We start from the raw sequence: 6000 nt of genomic DNA on the forward strand, positions 1-6000 counted from the left end.
TCAAAAAGATTTTTGGACAAAGTTTGTTTGCAGCTATAACAATTTACATCCAGAGTTACTCCAATGGTGTCTACAGAGCTGTTCAAATTTAGCTGACACGAAGAATTCAGTTTTGTTTTCCAATAGTCAGATTTAACAGCTTCCCTCTATAAAATGCAGTTTAGGTGATCACAGGTATTTCAGGGACACTCTTGTATGTTATCCTGTATGGCAATTCTATCTAACTTGAAGTAACTGTGTTCTAGAATGTTCCTGTAAAACGGATTCCTACTTTGCTGTGAGTAGACCTGCATTATAGCTAAAGATGAATGCTCCTTCCAAGGAATGGATCATTTCCAGATTAATTAGTAAATTGCTGCTCCTTGGCAAATAGAACAACTCAGTCTACTTCTACAACAATGTAAACATTCTCATATAAAATTTAAATTATTTTATCTTTTCTCTTTGTCCATTTTCTTCCTGCTTGGGTATGAAAAAAAAAAAAAGAAAAAAAGGAAAGAATAAATAGTGTTGCACTGCTGTGGAAGTGTAGCTTGTAAGTTCACTATGTGGTGTTGTAAACATATTATATATATTATAATATATATTATAATTATATATAACTGTGTTCTTGTTGGAGCAGACTCAACACAAAGCAGGTCCTTAAGAAACTTCATCCCAGTCTTTTTATTGCACCCATACCTGACATCTTTAAACTCTTCTGCCTCCACAGTGCACTTCATCTTGGTGTCCATCATCACACTACCCTCTAAGTCCATCAGTGGAAACACTGCTTTGAGAGCATTCCCAAAAAATCCAAGGTACAGCTAAATCCTAAAGCAGTTCCGGGGTGGCAGGCAGCTCTCAGCACCCATCTCAGCCCTACTCCAGCACAATTTGTTCCCCTCACAGTGTGGCCAGGAGACTCTAACTCTACTACCTAACCCACTCTTTTATAACTCCCATCCTTATTGGACACAGCTGTGAGGGCAAAGATGTTCCTACTCTCTGGTAATTAATACAGCTGCAATTATCAGTGGTAAGACTACCTTCAGCACTATCTCTATCCTCCTGCTCCCACATAACTGTGTCCAAAAAATACAAGATATCACATTTTTAACCAAATAGTATCAAGCAGTTTACTTTTATTTCTTTGGTTTACCTTCTAAAGATTCCTTCAGGTTTTTTTCCAAGTATACGGGCTAGGATCTTTAAAGAAAAACTGATGTTTCCACCTAATTGCAGAGAGGAACCATGACAAAAACTAAGATACAGCAAGAATTTTGACAGTAGGTTCAAGTGGATCTTGAGAGCTGAGTTTGACCTTAAGTTAGTTGCTGGCCATTTCATCAATCATGGCAATTATTCAGGTAGAGTTTACTTCTACTCTCTCTCCCTCACTCCTCTGAAATGTGTTTTGATATCTTGACAGGAAAACTGCTCCCTCAATTGGTCCCGAAGTTTTATGTAATATTAGCAATACCGAGTAGAAAGACAGGTTTTATCCACACCTACTTATAATTCTTAAACACTATTGTTTTACACAGTTTAATATAAGTAAAGATTGTTTATTCAGACAGTAAAATCTGTTTCTCATCAGCTAGTAAAAAGCAATTCCTCCCTTAAATTTTTTTCCTTCTCTTAGGTTTGCTATGAAGTGCCATGGAAACTAGACATCAGTGTGGTGTGATATTTGCAAGCATCTACAGGTTTAACAGAAAAAGTGTGACAATTAAAGGGAATCTGAAAATTTCTTTCTTTCTCTGATCAATGGGTTTTATGAAATTAAAATTTCTTTATCATTAAGCAATTAAGTTATTCTGTTGTGAGAAAATGACTAATGATTTATCCAGTTTTAGAAGCCAGAAGGGAAAGGAGAGAAAGGTTGTTTTTAATGTTACTTAAGAAATATGACAGTTGGGAATCAAGGAAATGACAAAAAAGCTCAGTGGACCCTGGTATCTCACCAGGACTGTATGATAAACATTCCATTTTTTAAATGGTTTTAAAGGCAGCTGCATGCAGGGGTTGTATGTAAGCAGTGACAAGAGAGGCCACATTTAACTCAGCAATCCCCATGGTCAATACTCACATGGATAGAGATGGAATGGAAAATGGCACAAGCAAAAAAACAGCCTTAAGCAAAACTTAAATCAGTGTTTGTGGACCTAAGTGGCCCTAAAGAATCTGATGTTCACTATTAACTAACAAAGCAATTTATCTCTGTGATTATTTTACCAAGAGGCACAGTTAAGCTACTCTCCCCTCCTCATTTCCTATGTTATTCTGCAATTGCCTTCTCATCTGCCCTTTCAATGTAGATAGCTACTATTTAAATTAATCCAGGTAACACTATTACTATATTTTCATTTTTCATAATTTAGAAAAATTATCAAAAACTCATACAAATTAAAGAGTGCCAACAAAGGTGCACTACTTTGCTTTTATAAAAAGTCCTTTAGAATGCAATATAACTAATGAGATATTGCTCTGAAATATGATTTATATTACCATGTAGACTGATTTTGCAGCAATATTTTACTAACTGCAAAATGCCTACTAATTAAAGCAAGCTCAGTCTCACCCTCAAGCACCTCCAGCACAGTTCTCCTGTTGTTAGAACCAACACAAGTCAGTGTTTTTCTGCAACCAAAATGTAAGCAAAACGTTTGAACCAGTCTTAATACTGATTAAATGAATGAATGAATGCTGGAATCCAGTGTCACATTTTTGGGGTGACAATTGCAAAATATACAGGCTACACAACAAATTTAGAACTTTCAGGATGAAAGGAAGGTCTGAACTTTGTGGAATAAAAATATATTTTCTTCAATTTTTGCTTTTGATGAGCAATATGCTTACACTGATAGCTTTTTCAAGCTTTTTCTAGCTTTTTCAAGGTAATATGAAATGGCTCATTGTAACTCTAACACACAGAAATTGAAAACTGAAAAAAATAGGATTCCCCTCAAGAATTTTCTCCCCTCTCTTCTCAAACTAAAGGCTGATGAGTGTTTTAAGTGTTGTGCATAAAAATCAACCCACATGTAGGCCTTTACTGATTGGCCCTGCAACGTGGCATCCCAGAAGAAAAGAAGTATTCCATGGGAAATGAAGACATTTTTCTGAACAAAGATATTACAATACTGCCTGAGAATATGTGCACTTCCTTTCACTTGGAAAACACTGAATTTGGGTCACAGTAACCAAATTCTATGAAGGCAAATCCTTCTCTGACTAGCTTACACACTAATTTTAGGCAAATGGGATTAAAAAGGAACCAAACGTATTTGTGGGCTTCCTTCACTGACTCTTACTGACATTTCAGATAAGTCCTGCTGCTTCTGAATTTTGCCTGTGACTCTAAATTAGTTTTCAGACAGTCCTCCTTAAAGAAGGAAGTATCTATACAACCATACTCAGTTCATCTGACTGCTTCTGCTTACCACCTTCTCCCCCTTTCCCTGGCAACACCCAGAATAACTTTCAATTCCATCCACCAATTTAGATCAAACTTAGAAAAGGTAAATGTTTCAGACATGTTACATCCCAGCCAATTCCCCCCTCATTCTCCTGAAAAATCCCTGAAACAACTCAGTATAACAATGAGCTTCAACTTAACATCCCCATAAGGAAAACGGTGCAGCATCCTTTGGTCTATACTGGACACCAGAGAATCAAAACAGGACAGATGTGTTATCATCACTTACAGTTCAGGATAAGCACTGAGATCGGTACAAAAGAGCAGGAAAAGGTCTGGGAAAAAAGAGTGTATTTCATTTCTCTCACTCACAAATGGAATGATAGGATCAGTTAAGTTGGAAAAGACCTCTAAGATCGAGTCCAACCAGTAACCCAGCACTGTCAAGTCCACCACCAAACCACGATATGAAGGGCCACATCCACATATCTTTCAAATACCTCTGGGGATGGTGACTCCACCACTGCCCTGGGCAGCCTGTTCCAGTGCTTCACCACCCTCTAGTGAAGAAGTTTTCCTGATATCAAATCTAAACCTCCCCTGCTGCTACTAGAAGCCACTTCATCTTGTCCTATAGCTTTTCCCAGGGAGAAAAGCCTGACCCCCAGCTGGCTACAACCTCATTTCAGGCAGCTGTAGAGAACATGATCCCCCCCTGAGCCTCCTTTTCTTCAGGCTGAAGAATCCAATTTGCCTCAGCTGCTCCTCATCAGACCTGTCCTCCAGACCTTCTCTGGACACTCTCCACTCCTCATGGTGAGTGACCCTAAAAAATTGCCAGCCTTTTGCTTACTTGTTTTTTGCTTGTGGCATTCAGTTTGTTTTCAATTTCTATTCTTAGGTACTTTTCTGTATTTCCAAAAGGTGTTATAAAACTATTCTACAATTTTAGGAGACACATTGTTTATCAAAGACAGAAAGAAAACCTTTGTGGTAAATATGCTACTAATTTAGCTCAGAACTGACAAGTTTTTATGTAGAATTTTTTATGTAAAGATTTCTTTTAAATAAAAGCTCTCTTTAAATGTACATTATGGTGTGCTATGGAAATACAAAGCAGTGTCATCCCTTATTATTCCTTCTCCTGATATAAAGTAATGTTTACATTGCAGCTCCTCAAAAGAGGCAAATGTTTCCTGTCTTGCAACTTATAACACAGGTCAGTGTTTCCTGAAGCCTTGACCAAAAAGCAAATCTAACTCCAGACATCTTTATTTAGGTCATCTATCCAGGCTCTGTAGAAACCTACCCTGTGCAATGAAAGATGCACTGAACCTTTGACATTTCCACAGATATACATCAGTGCCTTAGAGATTTATGTGAACATTTCCATTCCACCAGAGTAAACACATCACTCTTATTGATTTTAACTTATTGAAACGAAGATGGAAAACACTAACTTCATAATGTCTTGTTTAATGGTTGGCTGGGAGATCTCATGAACCACACTTACAGTCCCAGCAATGAACCTGGTCCTCTAAAATGCAGGAAAATGCTAGGACATAGAATGTAACTGATTAACACTTCCAACACAAATAGACATCGTCCCAGGAAATTTCTGGAAGTGCATATTGCAGAAAAGAAAGAAAACTAGAATACAAAAGAAAGTACTCAAGAGAATGGTGGTATCTTTTGATTAATCCCTGGAATTCTCATGTTCAAAAAAATTAAAAAGGTGGTGAATCATAGGAATCATGAATGACTGAAATATCAAAGCTCACAAAGACAAAACCAGCACATTTCACAGAAAAAATAGGATACATTCTTAAAATTTACTACAACTCAGGTTGCAATATTTTTTTTAAGTAGTTAAGTATAGTCAATTTTGTTGTTTAGGTTTTGGGGTTTCTTTTTAAGGCAGGGATTGGCCTGACAGAAGGATAACCAATACTTTGCAAAGTTCAGTACTTGGAAGTAATACTCAGTGAGGAAAAAAAAAGTCAATATAATTTAGAACTTTCCCATCTAGTTCTGCTCCCAGTGGAATGCATGCAAAAGAGCAGCAACAAACAAATCACCCTAATAAACTTTGGTGAGAAGGATGGTGGATAGATTTTAAGAAGGTTGGACTTCAATTAAGGTTTTCAGGCAAATCTCCTCTGCGGGTGTCCTGTGATGCCTGAGGCACAAGGTCATGATGAGTTGTTCCACTGTTTCAGTCCAAAAGAACTACACACACTTTAATCCCACTAAATTTTTTGCATCTTCTAGAATGCCTAAAATAAAGCACAGTTTTCCTTCAGTCCTCATTTAGTCAGCAGAGAGAAACAATCACCTATGAAAAGCAATTCAATTTTTCTTATACAGTCACTTTCTGGAGTGTCTTTTCTCTTTTGTTTCTGTGTCAGTACTTTTTGCCTTACATTATATATATAAGCACTTTGCATAAACACACCTTGGTCTCACAGAGCTGGAAATGACTGAAAGCCTCTTGTAACATACTTTTTAATAAGTTTTAGATGATCATTAGAAAACCTCTCCCCTTTTAAAACATATTGTCAAAGCTGAAATTAAACATGTAGAAAGCTCAGAGTTGCTGC

General features: G+C 37.1%; 1 long non-coding RNA gene across 2 annotated transcripts in view; it reads right to left on the reverse strand.

The window, feature by feature from the left end:
* The window catches only part of LOC148183086 (uncharacterized), a 39900-nt gene extending 35863 nt beyond the window's left edge, over nt 1-4037 (reverse strand). Inside the window, exon 1 of one of the 2 annotated variants that reach the window (XR_015773886.1) lies at nt 3901-4037. This is a non-coding gene — a long non-coding RNA (uncharacterized LOC148183086). Of the gene's footprint in view, nt 1-681; nt 881-3900 lie in introns of those variants that run through there. The other variant, XR_015773885.1, reaches the window with a different exon arrangement.
* Between the last annotated feature and the right edge of the window lie 1963 nt (nt 4038-6000).

This window comes from Pseudopodoces humilis, chromosome 15, assembly GCF_049639895.1.
Source record: "Pseudopodoces humilis isolate 2021_Gansu_Grassland_sample_001 chromosome 15, ASM4963989v1, whole genome shotgun sequence".
NCBI classification, from domain to species: domain Eukaryota; kingdom Metazoa; phylum Chordata; class Aves; order Passeriformes; family Paridae; genus Pseudopodoces; species Pseudopodoces humilis.